Genomic DNA, 27,716 nt, shown 5'->3' on the forward strand with positions numbered 1-27,716 from the left:
CACAGGGGGGGTTAGTCCGTGTGTGCTTGTCTATGCATCCATCTAGTCTCATGGCTCGCCGTGTGTTCATCCCGGCGAGAGAGGAACAGCAGGGGGAGCACGAAACATGGATAAGACAACCAAAGCATAAGCGCGGTCCCGGCGTGGGAGGTGCCAGACCGGTAACGCGCTCGGAGGAAATTCATAGCAGAGAGGCTCACCGAGCCGCTGTGCTGGACGTTATTACAACAGCGCCTGCTCTTTTAGCTTATAGCTTTATATTAAAAATATTGATCTTACCGGGCGGCCGCAGGGGAGACCTCGTCAGGCGTGTCCGCTGCACAGGGCTCGTACCACGGCAAGCGAAGGCTATCTTCGGTTCTCGGCCGGAAAGCGGCAGGGGAAGACGCTAGACCTGGACTCTGCTATCTTCGGTTCTCAGCCGGAAAACGGCAGGGGAAGACGCTAGGCCTGGACTCCGCTGCAGGGCTTTTGTCAACGGCGAGGTAAGGCTTCTTCTTTTCTTCGGAGCAGCGAGAGGTTCGCGCTGAAGGAGAAAAATAATGAGCTCCTGACGATTGAACCGCGCTTATATAGGGACGCGTTCCTCCCGCGCGCGGGTTCAAACGTCATTGGTCTGTACTTTGTACAGACGTTAACCAATAGGCTTCAGTCACGGAGTAAACAGGAGTTTCCCCCATAGCGTCAGCTAACTGACGCAATGCGAAGTGAACCGTATTGAAAGGGAACATGCTATTTCATTAATATTCACCTTTTTACAAATAGACAATGGCTTTTAAATAAAACATGCATTAAAAAAGCAACATGATTCCCTGATTTTAGGCTTGATTGCCATTTTAATTAGTTTTGCATTTATGCATTTAGCAGACACGTTAATCCTTACAGTGCATAACAAGGTATACACTTTTTTATCAGCATGTGCAGTCATTGGGTTCAAACTTATGACCTTATGCGCTGCTAACGCAATGCTCTACCACTGAGCTATACAGGAGCACAAAATACAAAATATTTTTTAACCTTTTAAATTAAAACCTTTAATGTGTCTGTTAGCTTCGAGGCCACCGATATAGTGTACAGATAAAAATGCACAAAAACTTTCTGCATGGTTAAATTTTAATGTAGAAATACATCTAAACCAGTACGTTTAAAACACCCCTAAATACTTTGAGAATAAACATGACTTTAAAAGTGACCCCATTCATCGCCATTTACACCTGCTTTCCCATAGCTCTGTGTTAAGGTCCTCGAAATCCAATCAACGTGTCAGTGAAATGGCTCTTCATCTGCGGAGATTAAGAGAACCTCTATTACCTCCGATTTAGCCGGAGACCCCGGCACACATTTCCGCACAGCTATTAGTAACACCTGGAGTCTTTCACATTAGTTGGGGATCTGGCATCATAAATTCCGGCCTATTAATGGTTATTCTGACTTCTTAGGATAAATGGCTCAATGTTTTTGATAATGAAAATATACACTCTGCTCCGAGAGCCCGTTCTTGGACTCACATTACCTTTGTAATGTACTTCATGGTTGATCATATCAGACGACGTCATAACTTTTACCAAGACGGACTTATTAACTCAGAAATGTGTTTCAGAGACTCGGAGGTTCTTCAAGCTTAAAGTCTCTGATTTAATGAAAGGTCCTTACTGTCTGGAGTCTTTATATGAAGTAATTCTCCTTTGGATTTAAATGGGCAAAATGTCAGAAGGTTTTGGTACACATGAAATATAATCTCTTTTTCTGTTGTTCATTTTGAAGGCTCATTTAGGATAAAATCTTTATGCTGGTTATGATGTTAGTAACTATGAACAAGAATTCTATATGAAACATGACAAATATATAGCCGAGTAAACCTGACCGATGTTTGCTTTCTCCATCTGCTCACAAAAACATAAATAATATAACCAAATCAAATGAGAAATTCAGAGGTCACACTAATGTGTGACGGCCCCAGAACACATACATGAGGCACAACTCTTTTAAAAGGTTCTTACTGGGATGCCATATAAGAACCAATATTGTGGTACCCATATGCACATATGATATACTCTCATGCACTCTTTAGATTCTGTGGATGTTAAAGGTTCTTTATGGAACCATACAGCCAAAAATGGTTCCTCTATGGAATTGCGTAGAACCTTTATTTTTAAGAATGAACTTAAACATGTCGCATGCCACAGGATGGTAAAAACAAAAATAACAAACATTGAAAAGGGCAATACAATTATAGTCAGCTACTAAATCGACCAATCCTTGTAATACATACTCACTTTCTCACTTTCATCACGTCTGCATACAAATTAAGTTTTCACCAATTGGCATCTAAATTTCCAAATGCGCCCTCATTGGTTTTTGGGACAGGGTGACCAAATTGATAATTACAGGATACGTCTACATGTCTCCTCAACACAGGAACTGGCAAATACAAATATAGTAAAATATAAGACATTTATTTAATAGAAGAACCATTAACTTAAAAACAGCTTTTTGTATTGCATTGGATGTTTATATGGGCACAACCACCAAAGAAGCTTCCAACCTAAATGTATTACCGATTTATATTACAGAGTAACGGCATCTGAAATGCCACCATGGAAAATAACCAGAGTTTAAGTCTATCCTGACTGGCAGCGGTGTGCAAGAGGGACTCCAACATTCTCCAGAATTATATGTGGCTCGTATCATGAAAATTGATTAGTTCAGGGAAAAATGTGACACCAGTTAATCGAGACCTTAAATAAAAGATATAATTCACGGGGCATGCTGAAAATTGTCACTCTCAGCGTTTTTATGACTGTACGAGCCTTTATGACTTCAAAGAAAATGTCACAGGCAGCAAATGACGTGCCACTGAATAACGCCGTTACAGAGAGGAAGACATTTAAAACTTGACCGTCTATACAGTGAAGAAAGTACTTCTGCTGAACATACATTTTCACCAGACAGAGAAGCTACGCAAAGATACTCAAATCAAATGCACTTTTTAAATGTGATTCGACTGCGCCATTTTACCAAGAGGCCAGCCAGGTCCTCCTACATTAAGAAGCCATTGTCTCCAGAAGGCAAGATAACTATGACATTTACAATGTGCCCAAACACTGTACAGAACTGTATGTATAGCTGGCAACCATTGCATTGCCCTCATCTTCGTTTGACAATGTTTAACATGTGATGTTCTGAAGAGTTCATGTGTACTGTTGTTGGATATGTGATGATAATAGAACAAAAAGAAGTTAAGGCCTAGTCCACACAGACAAAGGTATTTTTATAACTGGAGTTTTTTTTTTTAGTTGTTGAATTGAGAAACATATGTATATTGAACAAAACTGTAAACATTTTAACACTAGCACTACCGGAATTCTATAACTACTAGAACTGCCAATAGCGGTCATTTTGACTGTTCATACCAGACAGCAGTGCATGTAATTTTTGTCACGTTATATTTACTTCAAAGCTTCTATGGTCATGTTTTATGAAAAATGTGGGGTAATTTAAGCATACATAATATAATATATTCGTGAAATTATTGTGTAAGAGCGACTAGACCTCCCACAAAAGTGCATGCCGCAATGTGCTTTCCGCAATTTGCATCCGGCAAGCTGGAGATCAAAGTTTTTCACCGCAGTTTAAATGTTGTTTTTGAAAGTCTAAATGTCAACAAATATAAAATAAAGCAGAATATTTCGTTAGATAAAAACATATTGTGAATTTTGGAAATGATTACATCTGTCTTTATTCAATACATTTTGACTTTTGGAGTTTACAATGCTTTAGCATTATCGGAAATAATTGACACACGAATCGGAAACAATTTTATGCAGCCTCTAATGAAATCTAGAATAAATAAATAGTTCTGTTATATTAGGACAGATAATAAACATTTTGATCGAACTGTCAAGAGACCAAGAGACATCGCTCTCTGCTCCTCCATCAGACTCTGCATCATCAATGTTCTCAAGCAAGGATAAAACCTCAGTGACAGTCATTTTCTTTCTTGTTGCCATTTTGACGGTAAAACTAAGTTTTAGCTTAGCAAAAGCATACAAAACTGCCAGAGAAAGGTTGCTAGGCAACAGCTACGCACATCTTTAACGGCGGGAAAGAGCGCTGAGGAGATAAAACGCCTGTAATATGTGCGGTCAAATTGACCGCTATGGCCATTAGAGGTAGAAATACTCAGAACTCGTTTGTGTTTTGTAATTTTAATAAAATAACAATGTTAAAATAAAATTTACATTAATTTAAGAAAAGTCATGGAACTGTAGTTATATGGGTTTTATTTCAACAAAGTTATTACATTGCAAATCTTTAAAACGGTCAAAATGACTGCCTTGGTAGTTCTAGTGTTAAACACATCAATACAGATGGAAAAGGCCAAGATCAGACCAGTTTTATAACAATTATCCCCATCCCCCTTAACTTATCAAATTAAGTTAAGCACCTAATGAACTAATCACCAGTCAAACTGTAAGTTTAAATATCTTGCAACTATATTGTCTATCTGTAATTCTGTTAACATAAAGTGTCAAAAACATAGTCAAAAAATTATCCCTAGCTGTCACTGGGGCAGAGCCACTTCATTTTTTTTGTGCATTAACAATCACAGTAAGGCAACAACATAATAAAAAGTAAAATAACAGTCTCAATGAACAAATCACAGTTTGGGGGAGGACTAAATAAAACACAAATGAAAAAAAAAACATAAAATAAACAAAAAGTTAAAATAAAAACTTCTAAAAGTCCTTTAACAGGTTAAATAAGCTTCCACTTTTTAATTTGACTCTACTTAAAGATTTACAGTAAATCCAAAAAATATTGGATTTATTTTCATATATTCGCATTCATGAATGTAAAACTTCCCCATTATAAACAGATTATTTAATAGAAATTGAACTTTTTAATCTTCCATTAGTGTACAAAATATTATATCATTTTTTGAGAACTGAGATATCACACAGCAAAATCATCATGCAGAGTTAAATTAACACTACTAACCACCACCACCAAAAAGTTGCACTATTGTCTTTACTCTGCCATAACAAACATGTCTTAAACACAAAATCATACCCCCCCCCCCAAAAAAAAAAAAAACAAATAAAAAAATATACAAGCTAAGAGACAACAGTCAAGTCCAACTAAAACAAACACTGATCACCATAATGATGACTTTAAATGAAACAGCCAACATCTAAACTTAAGTTAAGAAAATACCTCTAAAAGTATGTAAAATGCGATTTTAGGTTTTAAACAGAGATGCTGATAAAGAGGATAAAGTTACAGATTGCACTACTCATACATACCAGACCAAAAAAGCATTACTTTACGAACAGTCAAAAAAGTACAGTTGTTTCAAAATCAGAATCACAGAAAATATTGTGATCAATATATAAAATCTATATCTCAATGATTCTAAAGATAAGTAAATATCATTAAAGGTACCTTTTCAAAAATATACATTTTCCATTAAAAAGTTCATATTAGTAACTCACAGGTAGGCCTACATATTAATACCAAACAGTGTTTGGTTAACACCTTTTTAACAGGTACTGCCCTAGTGACTGCTAAGGTCTATTTGTTTCTGACAGAGCACACCCTTGTGAAAAAAAAGTGTGTTTAAGTGTACTTTTATAAAGTGTACTTATTACATAAATAATACACTTTAAGTATATACACTTAAGTGTGAATTAAATGCAATCTTTTCGGCGCACTGAATGCACATTAAGTGTAATTAATTTAACATATATCATATATTAAGTTGAAATAAAATGTAATAAGTTGCCATTAAGAGTGATTTTTTGGAACAACTTTATTGGTACTTTATTACAACTTTATATCTACTTTCATAATTGCTTCTAGTGTTTTTAAAATATACTTAAAGTGCACTACACAATATAATGACATGAAATTAATGTGATTTAAAATGCAATTTAATGTCTGTTAACAATACTCTTAAGTGTGAATTAAATGCAATCTTTTCGGCGCACTGAATGCACATTAAGTGTAATTAATTTAACATATATCATATATTAAGTTGAAATAAAATGTAATAAGTTGCCATTAAGAGTGATTTTTTGGAACAACTTAATTGGTACTTTATTACAACTTTATATCTACTTTCATAATTGCTTCTAGTGTTTTTAAAATATACTTAAAGTGCACTACACAATATAATGACATGAAATTAATGTGATTTAAAATGCAATTTAATGTCTGTTAACAATACTCTTAAGTGTGAATTAAATGCAATCTTTTCGGCGCACTGAATGCACATTAAGTGTAATTAATTTCACATATATCATATATTAAGTTGAAATAAAATGTAATAAGTTGCCATTAAGAGTGATTTTTTGGAACAACTTAATTGGTACTTTATTACAACTTTATATCTACTTTCATAATTGCTTCTAGTGTTTTTAGAATATACTTAAAGTGCACTGTTCAATCTACTGTCAAGCAATTAATGTGAAATTAAAAATAAGTTAATGTATATTAACAGTACATTTAATTACTCATTAAATGTAATGTTTCAAATACAAGTTTGCCAAATAAATTCCAATATATAAAATTAAATGCAATCAGTTGAACTGGGATTTCAGTGCAGTGAAGTGATTTCATTGCATCTTTCTACAGTATGTACTTTAACTACTTCTATTGTATGTGAAATATATTTATGTACTTCTCAAAATACTGAAAAACAAATCTAGTTAATTAAATATGTATTCATTTCAGTTTAATGCATTGCAAACAAACAAAAACCACAATGCTTACACTGACAATAAAACAGTTTGGTAGTCAAATTATGAATCAGATTTTTTGTTTTGCAAAAGTACATTTAATAAATTAATTATGAGTTGTATATGTCCAAACAAAAAAAAACTCATTTTAATATTGTTAAATTGGAATCAAACAAACAACTATCAATATTGAATAATTACATCCCTTAGAAAAAAATAAACTCAAAGTTATAATTTTTTTACATTTTAACAGACAACTAAAAAAGAACTGTATGAACTTTAAATTAACAAGTCTTTGGTAGGTCACATCAGTCTAATGATAATTTATTAAATGTGTTTAGAAATATTGCCATGAAAGTGTACTTTCTTTATGTAGCGGGTATTAACTCACTTACTTATGGACCAGGCATAATTATAAGATCAGAAGGGTGCACGGTACGAAGGAGGAGGTAGCAGTGATAGTGAGCAACAAGCAGAGACAGAAGGTAAGTTGATTAATAAATTATTTTACTTTGAGTATTGAGAAACCTTTCTATTTCTTTCCTTAATCACAAAAAATAGTAACAACAATGAAAATACAATTAACTATATATACTATGGGTGCACGCTCTAAATTACTTCTCATTTACAGAAATCACAGTCACAATCAATGTACAAAGATGGTACAAATTATATATGTAACACACTGAAATCAGTATTCAAGTTCAAAGTTCTTATCAATTGGAGTATTGATCAGTCTTAAATTATCAGAATTGTGCTTCTGAAATGTTTCAGTTCAATAAAGTAAACAAACAAAATAAGGAAACAGTTTCTGAAATGTATCCTCTTACTTGTCTGAAGAAAAATATTTAAAATAGAAAATTGTCCTTTCCTCTAGATTCGTGATCCAATCAGGTCGAAATGGGAGGCTCGCCATCAATTAGGAAAATCCAGCTCAAGGAATGTTCATACGAAAGGAAAAAACATTCAATATTGTGTATCAATAATGATTAAAATTATACATAATACAGGAAAAAAATAAAATACATACATAAGTGCCATCATCATAATAAATGACAATTTAGACAAATACCTGTCCATTCACGTGTTTCTCTCTCTTTTTGTCTTTCACAGGCACGTGCAACCAAAATGGCGTCAGCGAACAGCAGTGAACACAACGCACCATGTGGTTTTACATAATCACACTGCAATGAACAATCCAACCCATATAACATCACAACACTACTTTGTCTCGTATGGATTAAACAAATAAAATGATATGACATTTAAAGTGTTGACATTCGTTTTTATGGCTAATTATAACATTGGTAATTATAACAAACTCACCAGGTCAAAATGAAAGCTCAAAAAGTGCTCAATCCACACAATCACGCTGTATCATTGAATATATGCAAGTTAAATTCTGATCTCTTCAGTTTATATGAACTTAAGAGTCATATTTAATCAAATTAAACACTCTCGCGTTAGATCGAGTGTCTCTGTCGCTCTGCATCTCTCCTCTGAACTGACCCAGATAGCAAAAAATATCCGCATGGCTTCTATATGCCGCCAGCCCCAAGCTGTCGGCTATAGGTACGTCCCGCTGGCGGGGATGAAACTTTTGCCGCTGAATAAGTCACTCTCATTTGTTGCGAGATGCCGCCAGCATGCAGCCGGCGGACCGACTGCTTAATTTATGCAAAAGCGGCTGCCGCGGCGGTCCGCCGTCAGACCTGTTTGCGATTACGCCCTTATGACGCTTACTGCCGCCAGAGCACCGCCGGTGGTCCGCCGACTCATTGCTATTTTTTGCTATCTGGGGAGACGCGATCCGAAAGCAAAAAAGGGGCGGAGCTTACAATTAAACACTCCGATTGGTTTACTCATTTCAGATTTATAATTCAGATTGAATTATTCACATGTATTTCCTTATTTATAAAATAAATGTAGATGTATGAATAGTCTCTATTATATTTAAGCACACTTTTAAAATAATAATATTTAATTATTTAACCAGGGTTACATTTAAGTAAAACTAAATTAGACAAAGTGCATTTTTAAAAAGTGTAATTAGGTATGTTAAGAAATATTGTGATGAAAGTGTACTTACTATAAGTTAAGCTTAATTAGACAGTATTAAAAAGTGCATTTTTAAAAGTCCACTTAAGTGTGTTTATAAATATTATGTTGAAAGTGTACTTACTATAATTTAAAATTAATTAGATATTATTACAAAGTGCATTTTTAAAAAGTGTCCTTAAGTGTGTTAGTGAAATATTATTATGAAAGTGTACTTACTAAAAGTTGAAATTAATTAGATATTATTACAAAGTGCATTTTTAAAAGTGCACTTAAGTGTGTTTATAAATATTATAATGAAAGTGTACTTACTATAATTTAAAATTAATTAGATATTATTACAAAGTGCATTTTTAAAAAGTGTCCTTAAGTGTGTTAGTGAAATATTATTATGAAAGTGTACTTACTAAAAGTTGAAATTAATTAGATATTATTACAAAGTGCATTTTTAAAAGTGCACTGAAGTGTGTTTATAAATATTATAATGAAAGTGTACTTACTATAAGTTCAAATTAATTAGATATTATTACAAAGTGCATTTTTAAAAGTGCACTTAAGTGTGTTTATAAATATTATGATGAAAGTGTACTTTCTTTAAATTAAGCTTAATTAGACATTATTAAAAAGTACATTTTTAAAAGTGCACTTAAGTGTGTTTATAAATATTATGATGAAAGTGTACTTAATATAAGTTAAAATTAAATACATATTCTTACAAAGTGCAGTTGTAAAAAGTGCACTTAAGTGTGTTAATAAATAGTGTCATTAAAGTGTATTCCATTTAATTACGCTTAAGTGGTCTTTAATTTATATTATATTATATTATCAGCAAGTGCACTTCTCAAAAAGTATACTTTTATTATTTTAAGCACACAAAAAGTATGCTTTCAATACACTTAAGTACACTAATTTTTCACAAGGGCAGTGCTTTTGCCAATTTCTGTCATATTGTTTAAAATCATATCAAGGTGTGACTGAGCACAAATATTGTGTTTTGTAACTTTTCTCAATAGAAAGACTAAATGATATGCTAACTAACTTCTTTATTAGCTTCTGTTAGTCTGCGCTTTGAAACTTTTCCTTTTTAAATGCTAATCTTTCCCTCAGAATCTGTGTCTAATCTTCTACATCTAATTACTATGATACAGTTGATAAAATACTGCTGCTGGTTTTCCATCCAAAGCTTGTATACAATTAGTGTAGACACAGAAAAATAAATCAATATTCCCAGTCCAACTGTAAAAACAATTAAGGCAGGCCAGGCTCTGAAAGTAACAATGAATACTAGTTAATATCCATAGAGAACAGTACCCACAGCACACCCCGTTCAAGTGCACTACTGCAGCTAATACCAAACCCATAACACAGTTGACAGATGCCAATAACAGTGCTGTGAAACATGTGTGTGTGTAATTGAGTGATTTAATGAAAAACAAAGCAAAATGAGTCGAAGGCACCCAGAACATGTAAAATTAAGTGAGCTTAGCCCAAAGCCCCTGGGTGGGGTGTATGAAAACTTACGGATATGGCACATAAGGAACACTGCCCTGGACAAGGTCACGCTTATTCTCTTGTGCTTCCTGAGCCGGGATAAAAATCTTTGCTGTCTTTTGTTTTACTAGATTTTTCCATTTCTATAGAAAATATTTCGGGAAATCAATCATTGACAGGCATGGACACAAAGCATATTGGCATTAAATTTCATAGAACACGTAACCCATTTGTTTTCAACAAGTTTAGAGTTCATGACAATCTTTCACACGCCAAATAATCATCCCTAAAATTTGTTTTAAACAAATGTGGATTTTAGATTGAACTATATTGCATTGTGCTACTAACTTAAATATTATTGGTGGAGAATAGATTCTGTTTTATTTCGAAACAATAGTATAATATTAGAGTAATCATAAATGTAGGATGGTAAAAAAAAAATTAAAAGAAAAGTAAAGTAAGACTATTAATAGGAAACTACCCTCATTAAAGCTTTCAGATTATCTTTGAGGCAGAACGAAGACCCATAAACCTCATCACGATAATAATCATCTTCAATATACCCATAGTTAGTGCCTTCTGAATTCAACTTAGATAGACAGACAGGCAGGCAGGCAGACTCGTCCTCTATACACTTCCAATGTTAACATTACTTTCATGCCAGAACGCAAAATTTTATTATCCAAAAACTGTTGTTTTTGGATGCCTACGATTTATGTTGCACACTACACTATATGAATATTTCAGCATATCAATTAGTCAACGATCATTTAGATTTCCGGAAAAAGTAAATAGACATAACATCATGCAAACATGGTTTTACGGGCTCTGCCATTCGGACACAGCCAGTGGAAATACAAGTCATTGACACAATCATCAGTCAATAATGTCAGCAAAAACTACCTCATATAAACATTCATTTTGGACTGAGAGAGAAAAACGGACAGGCAATTTTTAGTTCCTCTGAGAAATATGTTTGGATCCGTTGACATTTGTGGCATTGGAACGTAAAAGTCTGTTCAGTGGTAAATGTGCACGGTACACAAAACAAAAATGTCCAGTCTTGTATAGATAAAGTGTGTCTTTATACGACATAAATCCAACCGCTGAAATAAGTCATGGGTTCAGCTGTTTTACTGTGTTTGCAGGTGTAACTGCCTTGACTTCAAATTTCAACTCCTCTAGCCATTTTCCTAATTTTGTGAACTGAGAAGGAGACACCTATTCCTTTTAACAACGCATTTATAAATCAATAACTGCAGTGTTTTTTGCTAGTTTGAGCCCGGCGCAGTTATCATTTTCAGTTCAGCGCCACGTTGTTTAAAGAGCAAATGCATTTTTGCACCCATGGGTGTTGTCTTAAAACGAGGTGTGTTCGAGAGCATTGTTGGCGCGTTGCTATTTTGAGGCAACTAAAATAGACTATGCCATTGACCAACAAAAACCTGGTCTAAATGGTGCAATATTGTTTTTGTTATTTAAAGAGAGTGTTAGTAATATGCGCTTATAAACGAGACGACAACGTGCGTTTGCTTATCACATGTATGGATGTGCAGCAGCACACAAAAGTTTTTGAATATAAAAAATTAAAGTAATAAAATGTAAAATATATTTTTTTTAGTTTCTTGGACATAAATGAGGACCGATAATAAGACGTTAAAAGGCGTAAAGAGCCACTTGACCTGTAGCCTGGTAAGTAATTGAATGTTTTGCTTTATTAAACAAATGCAAATATTACATTTATTTTGAAATGTTACTTTTTAAATGTTATCCCCACGGATTTATTGCATATGATGACTTTGTACTCCTGAATATGAGATGAAAACTTTATTTAAGTAATGAATTTTAGAACACTCACGGCACTGTCCGAGTGCTAAAAGGTTTCGACTTTCCACATGTTTGTAAATTCGTTATTTCCTGTTTGTTACAAATAAAGTATTTTTAGAGTACAAACCGTTTCTTGCATATTTGTAATTATTTATTTTTACACTAATCATGTGTCCATATATCCATTCATTTACAGCAATTAAAAAACTGCTAATTGTACAACTTTAAAAAGAACCAAAGGTTTAAAAAAATAATAATTTCAATACAAATAAAAACAATGCAATTTTTTACATCAATCTTAAACTGGGGGTCTTCTTTCTCCGCTTAGTTTTTCGGTTTAAAAAATGTCGCCATCTAAATAGGGAATCGGCATGGCACGAGCACAACTGGCTTTTAAAAGGGATGAGATGAGACTCTCATTGGTTTATTGCATGTTACTCCCAAAACACACCCATTACTCATTACAGGAATAGGAACAACGCTTTTAGACTGTGTGCTAGGTGCACAAACCTTTCGTTAAATTAGCAAAAGTGGATTCGGACACACCCTCTTTAGACTCTGTGCCGTGCGCTTTAGATCATTGTAAATAGGGCCCACAGACTTGTTAAACAACAATGTTAGGAAACCAAACAAGCATTGATATAAAGGATTGATTGAGTGGCAGATTGGAAGTTTCTGATTGGCTAACACAAGTGGGGTGTCCTCTAATTATATCATCTAAAAGTTGACCTAACCTTTCCATTGTTGTACGATTTGTGAGGATAGGACAATATTTGGCCGAGATATACACTGAAAAAAATGATTTAATTTACTCACATTTTTTTAAGGTAAGTGGTTGCAATCAAGAAAAAAAAGATTAGTAAAGTAAAGTAAAATCAAAAACTTTTGTTTAAATGTAGCTTAAATAAATTGATTGCAACCACTTACCTTAAAAAAAATGAATATATTGAATTAATCATTTTAGACATTAGAAAATCACCATTGCAACTGCATCCACTCACAAAAATAATGTTTTGATATATGTATGGTTGGAAATATAAACATATTCATGGAACCGGATTGTTACATATCCTAATGATTTTTGGCAAAATATTTAGATTTATACAATGTATTGTTGACTATTGCTACAATACTACTTAAGGATTTTTGGTCCAGGATCACATATCATATCTTATTGACTCACAGAAGCTTTATGTTACCTGAAGTAAAGATGAAAACAACAGAAATGTTCATCGTCTGAATAAACTCTTTGAAACATGAGCTGATCATTTAATTGGACAAATGGTTTTCTCATTAGATTATTTATTAGCTTAATTTACTGCAATTTACATCCCTTATCTCCTGCACAGATTTAAAGGGGTTATAAAGTAAGGAATCAAATGGCGCTTTTCCATTGCATAGTACCCCACGGTTTAGTTTAGTTTGGGTCGGGTCAGCTCACCTCACTTTGGCGTGGTTAGCTTTTCCATCGAGTTTAGTATCACTTCGTAGTGGGAGGGATTATAGGCGTGTCGTTATATTTACGCTGCCTACTGCTGTGACATCATACAAGTGAGAGCGTTGTTGTACATTCCCATACATTCATTTATTTCTCAGTCTGCCACAAAATTAAAATTGGCCACCACAAATAGATGTTTGCACATCGCGTTTATAACTGCCTCTGTCTCACATGACAGTTTCTGTTCAAATACCCGACCACGGCGCTTCACTGAGCCTCATTCAAATTGCATTTAAGCATATATAATGCGGACGTGCACGTCGCGAATGTGCTGCCACAAACTGCAAGTCTGGAAAAAACTGTTATGGTGTCCCGGATTCTCAACCTGCGGATGTTTTTCATCGCTAAAAGGGTGTTTGGAAACTTATTGCAGAACACAGATAACAACATGTTTGCTTGAGACAGCGCAAGCTAGCAGTAAGCTAAAGCTAATATTTACATTATAGCGATGACGTGACGCTTCTCTCAGACCAATCAGTGATCTACAGTGTTTTCGCGTCACGTTTGGTATCAGCTCGGGTCGCTTGGAACCCCAACCGAGGTGGTACGAAAAAAAGTATCGGGTACTACGTACTGCACCCAATGGAAAAGCTCCCAAAAGTAAGCTGACCCGACCCAAACTAAACTAAACCGTGGGGTACTATGCAATGGAAAAGCGCCAAAACTGTCCTTCATCTTATGAAAGAAAAGGGCTCATACTATGAAAACAAGCTGTAACTTTAAAAAAAATCCAAACTTCTGCAATCACCTGATGCATTTAACCTAGTCTCTGTCTCTCTCTCTGTCTTTCTCTGTCTCTCTCTTTCTCTCTCTCTCAGTTAAGTACATAGTGAAGTTGCAATCAGACTCCGCTGGGTGCTTTGGTAGTTAAAGGAATCCTGTAAATGGATTTACATAATTAAACAAAGCATAAAATATAAAAAAATGTACAAAGTATTTTTACTCAAAAGTGGTGGATTTTTTTTTTTATTTTACTTAATATTTGTTCCATTTTATGTCTTAAAATAAAACAGTAAAACTTTAAAATTATGTTGTGAGCAAAACTAAATCTCTTCTAGTTTATCAATAAGTGTCTATCCAAATGCTCTGCACATTCTTCATTTGTTTTGTATGATTTAGATTTATGTATACAAATAATAAATGCATAAATGTTTAGATCAATCACGCATTGATTGAGAGACATTCACACATCATTCAAACCAGCTTTTAGCTACTGTACATGTGTGTCACAGCCTTTTGGTGTCTCATGCAGCTACAGTAAAACGACTGTCAAAATATAAACCAGGATTTACAGCAGTCAGACCACAAAACAAGAGCTTTAACCCAAACCAGACCCGCTAAAGATCCTAGTGGGTCACCCGAAACCTACAGAGGGAGAAAATCCCAAAACAAGGCACTTTTATTAATGTCATCCACCGCTCCGCTTCAGTTTTTGTGCTTTGGCTAAACGTACGTCAGATTTTGTGAAACACACTTGATTCTATCCAAGTGGCAGACACACAGCTGCTTAAATGTTTTACCATTCGCTTCTACATACAAACTGACCTTTCAGAGTAAATCAGTCAAACATGGGCTGGTTATAGACCTATAAAGAATATCAAATTTATTGGCAAATTATGAAACACGTATTTTATTGAAACTTGGGGGCAACGTTTGCAGAGGGGGGAGCAGAAAATGTTTCCAATGACAACGTCCTCTCAGTTTTAGTGGACATTTTAAGAGAGCTTAATAGTGAGGTAAAAGTGCCTGTTTTCATTTCTCCTCCGTATCGCATCTCTTGTGCTATTACTGAAAGTGACTTAAATGGCCAACATGCAGACAATGTGAGGTTTGTTAAGTAACACCCTAGTTCACTTCTGAGCCATTTAGTGTGTGATACAAACAATAATAAAGAAACTTAAAAATGAGAAATTGCAATTTTGTGCTTCTTGATGTGAAGAAATTACAAATTTATCAGCTCAAAACAATGTTTTAAATGATTTCCCATTTATGCCACAGTCTCCGGGCCTGTTTACATAAGAGATATTGTTTCACATAATGCCAGCGTTGACTAAATCCACCCTGAGGCTGTCATTATGCATGTGAAAAAAATCCTTTTAGGCAAATTCACATTTGTCTGTACAGCTGTAATCGCTATTAAACAATCGGACATGCTGGGAATCTTCTTTCAAACACCATAAAATCCTTGTTTGGCTTTAAGAAGAGTCTTAACACAAGACAAGACTTTAGTCGTAGATATCTGACTAACAGCAGGCTAATGATCATCTCAACAGAGCATTTATACTTCTATTGAAAACCACATTTACAGGCATGGGTAATTGTAGCTTTAAATGAGACATACTTTAGACTCTTTGACAAGGTGACAGTGTTTGATGGCAGCTAATGGCTCTTTTGTTCTTGTAAATTGCAGGAATGCTCATTACAGCTATTTTAAATGTGCACGGTCTTACGGCTTCATTTGGGCAATTCTTAACCTGTTTTAATCTGATAAAACATCCCAGCTGCAGACCAGGGCAAACTTTGGGAAAGATGCACGATTTTGATCTCAGTCAATTAAGGGACCATTTTAAAACTGATAAGATGAGCAGGACTACTACTGTATATGAAAAATACATTTTTAGTCCCAGCTCATCAGGATGTAGACTTTATATCCTATATATCCAGGTTAAATCTAACGCTGAGATTTGGAGCATCAAAGTTTCATTTCATTCATTAATTTCACAGCTTTATAAGCTGTCAATCAGAGTCTTTACACAGTGCATTAGCAAGTGAGAATGACATCATGAATCCCTCAAAACATCACTTTTTACATTAAACAAACATGCTCCATACAAACACACTTATATATAAATCAACTAACGTGTTCGTCTTTGCATCTTCACCGTTAAAATGCGCCAGATGCCAAGCAAAGTGCCAGCATGCCACAGGCATTCACAAACACACTCTCGCACACTGAACGGGTAGATGGGAGAGGATGAGATCTCCCGCGGGGCAAGTTTGAAAGAGAGAGAGAGGGTTCGAGAGACGGGGCTGATAGTGGAAAAGACCGAATATGACTGTGTAATATTCGCCGTGGGCCTCGGAGGCAGGATCCTTATAACTGCCTGTAAAAGATGCAAATTTGGTGAAATTATCAGCTGTAGAGCCGCGGGCTGTTTTCCAGCGGCCCTCTCCCGGCCCCCCGGCCCCCGCGCTGGAGGAAGTATTAGAGCAAGGAGCAGAAAGAGGCAAAGTTCAGTTGGCTTGGGGCAAGCTCCTAACCAAACCCCTCCGATTGGGGACATATGAAGACTCCATTTGCTTAAAAGACCTCGTACGTCCTTAAAATGCCAAAACCAAATAGACGCAAATAGAAAATAGAGACAGGATGAGACACAAAGGAGTCCAGGGGAGAGAAAGTGAGACGTGAATGGAACGGAAGCTTCGGGCAGGTTTCAGGGTTTTAGGATGAAAACATATAAGTATGCATACAGTATGTGACATTACAGAAGGGCTGTGTCACATGGTAGAAATTTTGCCATATGGTTTATACCATGGTAAATATATGCATGACTTTTAGCGTGCAGGACTGTTATATTTAGATGTAAGGGTGTTGCCAAATATGAAAAAAACAGGAACGTCAAAGTGAACAAGACCTTGTTATATTATATAATCTTGTTAAAATCAACATAAAATCTAAGGGAAACGTATTTACTTTATTATGCACAATCACATAAATCTTTATTTTATCATCTGATGTCTAGTTACAGGTCTAGCTGTGCATATTAAAAGGTTCCCACACCTTAGTTAACTTCAAATTCAAGGACCTTTCAAGGACTTTACAGGTCCAATACCCACAAATTCAAGGACTAAATGTGGGGACACATTTCAAGTGAGAGCAAGGTTACATTTTACCTTTTTTTACATGTTACCTTTTAAGATACATTGTTACAGTTCCCTTTTGAGGGAACTTGCGCTGTGTCGCTGTGGTGACATTTTGGGGACGCCTCCAGGGGTAAGTGTGTCTGAATGTGTATATCAAATTCAACCAATGGTGAGGCTTAATAACAAAGACAGGGTGACGCAGGAGCCAGGAAGTATATCGCTATCTGAAATATTGCCAAAGACGGTGTTACAGGGACGCAGAAAGTATGGCAAGGGAGACGCAGCGTCTCGTTCCCTTCTCAGGGAACAACAGTTACATACGTAACCCGAGACGGTTTCATGTGTCAAACACAACTATGCAAAAAAGCATTTTGGTATGAATCAACATTTGCATACAGAAGATTTAAGCATTTAAAGCGAACAGTTTAGCATGTGTGCTTAAAAAGTCTAGAATTTTTATGATATTATCCTACACTACACAGGGAATAATATGGATTTTTTTCCAGAAAACTTCTTGCATAAAATAGATTTAAGGACTTTCAATGACCTGTACCTATGTATGTATATTTAAAAAAAAATTCCCAGAGCCTTGCATTTTTTCCCCCAGATATACAAACTTTCAAGGACCCGTGGGAACCATGATTTTAACTATTTTACAACAACTTCCTCCAATCAAAACTTAGAGATAACCAGTTTTACTCTAAAACTATAGTTCTGCAAATATTAACTTTATTGTTATAAATAAAATTACTTTTACCGTGATATCAGAGTGTGGTCCCTCTCCTATAAACATACATAACAAGGCTCAGAATGGACCATTATTTGGGCGAAGGTGTACGTTACACACGCAGCCGTGAAACACAAAGCCTCTTTCTCCTGAAAGCCTCAACTCGGAAATGAAAGTCCATATCCAGGGTTGTAAACATGAGCTAATCTTTTCCTTAAAGAGATCAAGAAGGAAGTTTTGTGATTGGAGATCCATTTGGAAGTCCATTATGTGGAAAAACAGTCGCTAAAGGTGATTGGCTGGACCGAGGGTGGAATAGATTCACTAAAAGTGCTTGACGTTTTGCATCTACAGGTTGAGTCTCGGTCTGAGCACAGAGAGCGGCAGATCACAAAAACAAAAGCCACGATATCAGTCAAATTACATAAATTAAAATTTTCAATTTAAACAAATCAGTATTCTGATTAGTATGAACGTAAAAGTTCAAGAGAAAGAGCGTTACTGTAGTTCGAAAGATTGTGGGTTTGATCTCAAGAGGTAAATTGTATACACATAAAAACATCTGCCAAATGCATAAAATATAAAATTATTTATATATGTTGCATGTAAGTTTTAATGCTAACACAAATAGAGACACAAAAATGTTGAGTAAAACTATCATTATTTTTCAGTACAAAATGAAATAAATGTATATTAATAGTAAGTCAAACTAAACATTTTACATATTAATAGACATATTACAGAATTGGCTCCATTGTGCTAATAGATTTTTTTAAATGTACTTGTATATATTTAATTAAAAATGATCATGAGCCATTGCACAGTTTAATATACTGTATGTCCTAAAATAACACACTTAAAACTAATATTTTATTAGCACCACAGTGTTTAGACATTATTAAAAAATATGAACATGAATTGAAGAATGGACACTGATTATTTCCAGGGATAAAAGAAGGCCACATCACCGAACACATCTACTGTAAGCTACATTTAGCCGGAGGAGGATTGTGTTGGTGACCACCCTGCATGTGCAACGGGGACTTAAAACGCTTCACCTTTAACTAATTGTGTTTTTTAAGCTCAGGTTGCTGTAATTCTGTGCGACGAGGTGATCCTGGGAGGAAACATATGGTGTGGGACTCCTAAAGCTCTTAGCTGAGGCCCATCATACAGACGTCTTCGTAAACTACTAATGTCACGAGCGGGCGGCGTGCGCGCTCTCACCCATTAAACCGGAGGAGAGGACACGAGCAGGAAAATAGCTAAAGCTGCAGCGTTTTAGCTGTAAAGAAGTTACGGGTTCAAATAATGGCAGAGTCGCGTTCCCCCGGTAAGCTGTGTGTGATCTGCTGGGACCAAGTGATCTAAGATTGCTTTTCCCACCAATCTCTTCCAAATGTCAGAGTTTTTTACCTCTTCCTCGAGGATGAAGAATGAGAAGACGTAGAGCAATATACGAGAGCTCGACAGACAGGCGAGGATGCACGGAAGAAATGACCAGGACCTGAGTGAAAGCACCCTCAGGAGAGAAAGAGAGCTGGATGGGCCGCAGCAACACCCCGGGGTCTCGCACATGCTCAGTCGCATGCAATAAGACACAAAAGATTCATGGCAGAATAGCAAGAACATTGCCAAGCCCACACCGACTCTAAGGATGTTTTGGGATTTTTGTAAATTTTGAGGACGAAAACGGGGCTTAGACTACAACAGTACAATCTTATTGATAGCATTAGGACAAATAAAATTAAGCAAAATATTTAAAGATGTAGTAAAATGCACCCCTAATGGGGGAAATTAATGTAATGGCTTACAGCTGCCCATGCACAATAAAAAAATATTAAAGATATCATTAAATAATCACCTTTAAGATTAGTTAAACTGATGTCCAGTCTGTTCCCATTACTTTTTAAATGCAGGATAATACAACAGCGTTAAGTGCTGATGTTTTGAGATGTTCTGCATATAAGTTGGGATACAAGTTTTTTAACATAACAAAAAATAATGTTTATTAAACTTGTAATGCATGCATGCAAAAAGAAAGAGATTTTTGAGTTTTGGCATAAGTTTATTTTATAATTTAGAAAGTAACCACTAAACAGTCTGCATAACCACATACACGCACATAATATACATAATAAAAGAGAGATAGGGCGAGAGAGTGAGCCAGCGAAAGAGAGAGAGATAAAGAGAGGGAGAGAGAGAGAGAGGGGATAAATGGAAAGCATGTAACTGCGGTTGGAGTAATCCAGTATGTGGACCACAGGGAGGAGCTGTGGTTCTGCCTCCATCAAATACACACTGAATATCAAATCTCTCTCTCTCTCTCTCTCTCTCTCTCTCTCTCTCTCTCTCTCTCTCTCTCTCTCTCTCTTTGAATGGAGTAACTCTTGTCTTTGTGCCACTGTTAGAGGAGTCTAAGCTTTTCAGAAAGGTTTTCTAAACACTTAAAAAATCCTGCGTCTTTCCTCTCAAGATTAACCGGAGAGACTATCAACAAACAATAACCCATTAACTAATCATGCATATTGCATTCTTTAATAAATGAACAAATAAGCAAATACAGATGACCCCAAAATAGTTTGATATACTGTATTAAAACTATGCATTATTCCATTTGATAACAAAAAAGTGCCCAAATGCTTTTTTTATTTTGTAATTGTGCAATGATATATCATATACAAACAAGCTTCGTTTGGTTCATTTCATCTTTAATTGTTGATGCAACATTAAAAGTTTTTGTTTTAAATTATTTAACATCCATTTACAGTCTCTAAATCATTAAAACACTCGACTGTGTATTGATCGTGAATAAAAAGTTAACATCCTGCTTCAATGAACGTCTCATTCGTTTCTCGGGCATTTATTTATTTTTTGGGTTTTAAACATGTCATCATAATAAACCCGCTCAATCCTTTCCTGTTTTCTTAACCCCTAAAAGTATGCGAGCGTGTTTTGAGATGCATAAAGCAGTCAGACGGGACGCGGGGAGCTCTCGTAAGAACTCTCCGGCCACATGTTCCACGATCCGGAGTCCCCCGATGAGAGAACTCCATCAGTAAGATGCCATTCCCAAAGAGTCTCTGTTCTCCACGGAGACATGTCAAACTCACTATTTCAAGCTCTCAACGCCTGTTACTAACTGCAAGGTGGTTCCTATTTGTGGTCGAATTTTGTTATTTTGGGGTCTTCTGTGGCACATGTGGTTTAGGGGAAGCCCGCTGACATGCAACGGAGAGCAATGCGTGTTGTTATGTTGTTCGCGTAACACAAAGTGCTGCATTAAATTACCTCAAAGAAAATGTTGTTTCTCAGACGTTGCTCTTTTATTGCTCAGGAGACTTGTCTCATTTAAGTATCCACTTTGTCCTAGATGGTTCTTTTACAAGGCCTAGGAGAAATAGACACAATGTCCTGAAAGAAATGCTTATGCATTGAGATGTCTGATAACAGGATTAAGTTTTTCTTTAAATCTGAGCACAATTTGAAACTGTATCGAGATCGTCATAGGAGATACACAACACACAAGTGGGACATTTTTATGAAAATCCAATCCATTTGCTCTCCATGTTTTACTCTCGAGATGATCTCACCTGTGATTTCTCTGTCTCAGACGTAGGAAGTTTATGAGTTATGAAGTTTACCAAAAAGTAAAATCATTTTATTTATTTATATAATCTTAAATGTGTTTCTTAATCGATTGACCCTTCTCTTTGGGTCAGTCCTGCTCTGATCATCTGTGTTTCCAGCTGAATTATTTCTCTTGATTAATGGCGGCCCTCGGATGGACCGCCCTGACCTCGGATCAGTAAATGTGCTCTGAACACAAGCCGACAGTGTCGGTACGCATGCGAGCATTGTGAAGATGGCATATTTACTGCCCCTGCCGGTGAGGTCAAGCCTCGGGCCTGTTAAACGTAGTGGAGGATGTAAAAAGCAATTATTCGTTAGCGAGTGACCTTTAAATCCGCCATAGCGTCTCCTCTCTGCTCTTCATTATCATAGGTGATGATCTTCTACTTGTTCCTCGAGTACAACATACGGCATCCATCCCACTCACCGTAATGCCACTTCATCTCACTGAAAAAAAAAGAGATGTACATTTTGGTCATTTCAACCGCTCAATTTGTTTTTTTTAACATGTTGCATGAAGTATTAAGCTAAACTTTAAAATGCATGATAGTTTTTGTTATATAAAACAAACTATTCGACCAAATGGCATTAAGAAATACAGCACAAACAAACTTTTCAAGCAAAACATATGTTTCACAAAAGATTTGTACACTTTGTTTAGCGTGTGCATACTTAATGTGATGAAATGCACCTTACACGGATTACTCTGAGAGGACATCTGTGTGCACATCTGTGTAAACCCCAGACACACAAGAGCAACTGACTTTGGCCCGGATCAGGTATGGATCCGGCCCAGAGTCGACTTCTGCCTGAGAACGTCAGAAAATCTTCATACATTCACCAAAAATCACCTTGGTTAAAAATTAAAAGTCAGTTATGGGTAGAGATTGAGCATAATTTGCTATTGTCAAGGATGCGCAGGTCAATGTATAAACAACCCGCACCCGACCGTCGTTTTCAACTAACCCGCCCGCAACTCGGAACACAAAAAATAAATAAAATAAAAAATAACTGTACCCAACCTGCTTCCTGGCTCTCATTTTTAGTACTACAGTATATAAATTGCAAAGGTTTAATTGGCATCTTTATTTCAAACAACCTGACCGACCGCGACACGAATATCATAAAAAATATTTTTGGATGACTTGTAACCGTGGTCGACCGCAGGTACCCGCTCATTTAAGATCAACCCGCGCATCACTGGCTATTGTACATTGTTTAACATGTTGTCTCTTTTTCATTAATTTAGTTGGTGTAAAAACGCACAAAATCTTTGCTTTTAGGTTCCTTTCATTCTGTCTGATTGATTTTAAATCTATGAAAGTGTCCATCACACCCCATAATCCAACATTATATACACTGTTGCTTCAAATACATTTTCATGCATTTATTGGCAGACACACAGTGCATTAAGTCCACACATTTTATCAGTATGTGTGTTAACTGGGAATCGAACCCAAAACCTGTGCGCTGCTAAAATAATGATCTATTGGCTGGGCTACAGGAACACTTTAAACAGTTCTTGACCCAGACGGCAAAGTATTGCACAAAATGCTACTGTAACCATTAAGAATTTTTTTTTTTTTTTTAAGTTGATAAAAACAAGAGTCATGCGCCCGCCCCTTCTGGAAAACCCCAGAAACTAATTTACGGGGAGCTCTTGAGAAATTAGGAAATTAGGAAGGTGTTTCGTTTTGGGCTGGGGCTTTCGAGATTAAGAGAGAGGATAGCCGAAGATGTCAAGTTCTCCAGTCACCCTACAAAAAACACAGCAAATAAGATGTCGTCCTGTTTGTATTCATTATCAGTTTTTACATGCGCACACTCTTGCATTAAACATTAGACAGCCTCTGATGTCTGCTTAACAGTTTAATCCCCCTTCAGCATTCAGCTTGCTTGTCATAATAAAACCAGCCAAGCACACAAAGTCAAATACGAGCGGCGGCGAGAGGGAGGGCGAGCGTTCGGTCGCTCTTTCGTGTAAGTCGGCAGCGGAAGCGTCGCATCTCCCCTCTTCACCTCGAACTCACGCAGGGCCGTGTGCCTCGAGTGTGACACTTCAATTCAATCTTCCCAGCGTGCTGAGGCCGGCCTATCAGCCGGCTGCAGGACGAGAGCGGCGCGCATGCGGAGGGACGATAGCAGGCCCTTCAAAAGACCCCCTCCTCTGGAGCCCCTACAATGGAGCCCACTTCTGTCAACAAAGCACAGAACGGGCGAACCCACGTATCTACTCTACGGAAAAGATTAACTGTAGCAAATCCCTTTAGCCCCCCTCCCAAACGCCTCCGTTCTCAACAACCTACCCCTCATGTTTCTGTTTTTCTTTTTTTTGTATGAATATAAGTCATTTACCGGATGTTGATCTCTGGCACTCGACTGGAAGGAGAGATTAGCGCCGTTAAAAAGGAGGAATGTGTTGTAAAAGCACAATGACGTAACGCACTGTAGGAAAGTACAGTGAAGTCAGAAATGAGATCTCTTTATTATCTTAAATATTTCTCTGATACAGTTTTGAGATTAAAGGCGTGCAAATTAAAATTGAGGAAAAGTTTAAAAGCAAAAATGTCTCATGATGGATTTGAATTCATGCATTTCTTATCAAATTCGTAAAAATATCATAAAAATGCTAACCAAGTTCATTTAATAACTTCACTTTTAAGTTATTTTTGTCTTTATCTGAAAGACAGTATGTAAGGAGAGGACAGGAAAGTACAGGGTGTAGAGAGGGCAGTGCCGCCGCTCCCAAAACGTGCATCACGCGCTGTGCGTAGGGCACCAAGTGCTGAGGGGGCACCAAAAATAATAGCCTAATGAAAAAAATTGTAATACAGATATTATTTTATTAGCCTATAGAAATATTATTAGGCACTTTTTAACCATGTATATGTAACAAAAAATGGGGAAATAGATAATTTAATTGCTCTAGTCTTGAAAGTATGCCCCCTAGCCTTGGATGGTCTCCACCGGGTGATCGTGCGAGCCCCTGACAAAGTTTGACAGACATTAGGCAACTTTTATGGAAATGGCCCCTAAAAGACATGGGTTTGGTAAAGGACCTCAAGTTTGGAATCGAACTTGGGTTGCCAAAAGCATGCAGAGCACTCCCCACTACACCACCAGCTTCAACTTTATTTCTCATTTTATAGGATAAACATCCGAGACACTGACTGAGATCTCATTGATGTATCCTGAGCTATAAAATAGCAAATGCCGATTCACTTCAATATGAGCAGTTTCACTCTTCAAGAAGTGTAAAACGTTGGACAACAGGAAAGAAAAGCGTAGCTAAATGCTTGAGGAGTGCAGCACATGAAGCCTTCAGAAACTACTTCACAATGGCAGTGATCCATTGCAAATACAGTTTAATATAGAGAGAGCACATCCAACGGCCTGTGCGCTGCGTGGGTTGAAACCACATGGCCATTTCTCCATTAATTCCAGAGAGAGTGAGCGAGCGAGCGAGCGAGAGAAAGAGAGGGGGAAAAATTTAGACTGACTTGCATGTCACCAGCGAGCGCTGGAAAAGCTCTACAAACAGTTCAATAGCCCTGCCACTGTCCAAACAGGCCGCCCCACTCATTAATTTTAAAAAGTTGTGCGAATCTGCCTTGAACGGTAAATATTTAACCAGCACTGCGCATCGGTCAGCCCTGGTAAGCTTGACTTTAAACACACACACGCACAGACACGCGTGCATCCAGAGCAGCTGAAAACTAATTACAGGAGGCAGAGCCACTTGTCGGCCGCCACGAGAAATAGAAGGTCAAAGGAGGAGGTTCGACTCTGACAAACAGTCACTCTACTGAACGATATAAATTAGCCATGGGGCAACACACTCTCGTTCTGCCATTAGACGCCAGGAGAGGAGAGGACGGGCGTGATCCATACATCAGCACATGTGGTATGGTTGTTAAGACCTTAGAAGAGGGAATGTTATGAATACATGAGTCGCTGGAATGAGACGGACTTTCTTTCAGGGGACTTAATGATGTGTTTCTCTAAGCCCTTTAACCATATACCGCGCTGTCGAGTTCTGAATATTCCAGCAGCTACTGCAAACTTTGTTTCATTATTGACTTTCGCCCCGAGGAGGGCGAAGCAGACGCGCAGTGAAATGTTGCATATTAAGGAAAGTCCTTTTTCAATTAATCGAATCGTTGCAAAAATTGGCCTACAAGTTCACTCTGAACAAAATAAAGTTGTTGCACGATGCCACAGTGTTGCAACCAGTCTAAAACGCAGCTAAAGTCAATTTTAGTGATTTATGAAATCATCCTACATAATGTAAAGAACATTCAGTGAAAATATAACCTTACATATCTTTACAGTTTTTCTCAGTCGCTTTAATGCATTTCTCAGAGCTGATGTTTTCAAGAACACTTTGTTCAACCTCCATATCATTCAGTCAGTTGTGCACAACATAAAAGCAAATTCTCATTGTTTTGGACAAATTGCAAATGCTTTGATACAATCATACAGTTCATTACGTACGATTGTTGGCTGTTTGCTACAGTTTTAATTGAATATTTTTATAAAAGTACATGATACTGGTTTCTGTTGAATAGTCTTACACCTCAAAACACTTAGGAATTAGTTTATTGTAAAAGGCATGTCATACAAAATTGTTGATTTTTGTCATAATCTGTTACTGTAAGGATGTTTCCCTTTTTTTTTGTCTTTTGTAAATGTTAACTAAATTGATAAATTGCTTTCAAGTAAATCTTAAAATTTTGAATTAAACCTTTCTAATTTTGTAATTTATTATTTGTACCATAAAATATGATTTTTATTTCTGTAAAATCACAATGTGTGCAATTATTTTACAGTACATTTGTCCACAGTTTACATCAGAAAATATTGACAAATATAATTATGTAAACTGGGTATATTGTCTTGTTCATGAACAATGACACACGGACTTGCCATTGTGATGCGACTGACATGTTTACTGACGTAAAACTTTACTTTTCAGAGATGAACTAAGGATTTTGAACAAGTTACAGGCTTTTGAATGCAACATGATCTCACGGAAAGTTGTGTTATAGTCACGCAAAATTTTATTAATTTATTCATGTCCATGGTGCACAATTCAGCTTTTTTCATGCCTTGAGCACGAATGTCTTTTTCGTGACACTAGCACGAATGTCTCTAAATATTTTCTCGTGTCCACGACTTTCATTTTATGTATTGTTTTCTCATTTTTTCCCCTATTTTACAATCATTGTAGCTTGGGGTTGGGGATTGATCTGGGGTTTGGATGTATTTTTATGCATTTGTTTCTACAGGTTTTTTTCCGCTTTTAAAACTATTCTCATCTGGAGTTAGAGTTAGGGTTAGGATGTTTAAAAAGTGATTTTAACCTCAACCCCAAGCGACTATGGTTAGAAAATAGAAAAAAACAATGAGAAGACAATACATGAAATGAACGAAAAAAGCGTGCCACGAACACGAGAAACTATTTATAGAAATTTGAGCGAGTGTCACAAAAAGACATTCGTGCTCAAGGCACGAAAAAAGCTGAATTTCTTGACACGGACACGAAAAAATGTATACAATTTTGCATGACTATAACACAACTTTCCGTGAGATCAGTCTGTTTGCAAGATATGATGTTGTGCAGTTTGTACAAATTGTTCTGAAAATGCACGCATTATATTGCAAATTTTAAGAATTATTTGAGAAATGCTCCAAAGCAACTGAGAAAAACTGTAATACTGAATGAGTAAGAGATCATGTCAACGATTGAAATGAAAGTAAAATCAATGCGTGAAACCAAACTTTGATGCTGCAAAACTCTTAGTTAGATTATGAGTCTTTGCTAGGCCTTTTACGCAAAGTAGACTCTTGCATTTTATTCAGCAAGGCATAAAAAGGA

The 27,716-nt window shown here is 36.4% G+C and overlaps 1 long non-coding RNA gene across 1 annotated transcript; it reads right to left on the reverse strand.

Moving 5' to 3' along the window:
• Positions 1 to 7,230: 7,230 nt before the first annotated feature.
• Positions 7,231 to 8,239, reverse strand: LOC141282982 (uncharacterized). Its single transcript, XR_012337917.1, has 3 exons — positions 8,067 to 8,239; positions 7,813 to 7,924; positions 7,231 to 7,673 (listed from the first exon to the last, which is right to left on the reverse strand). It is a non-coding gene; the product is annotated as an uncharacterized lncRNA (long non-coding RNA).
• Positions 8,240 to 27,716: the final 19,477 nt, after the last annotated feature.

The sequence above is a fragment of the Paramisgurnus dabryanus genome, chromosome 1 (assembly GCF_030506205.2).
Source record: "Paramisgurnus dabryanus chromosome 1, PD_genome_1.1, whole genome shotgun sequence".
Taxonomy (NCBI): Eukaryota; Metazoa; Chordata; class Actinopteri; order Cypriniformes; family Cobitidae; genus Paramisgurnus; species Paramisgurnus dabryanus.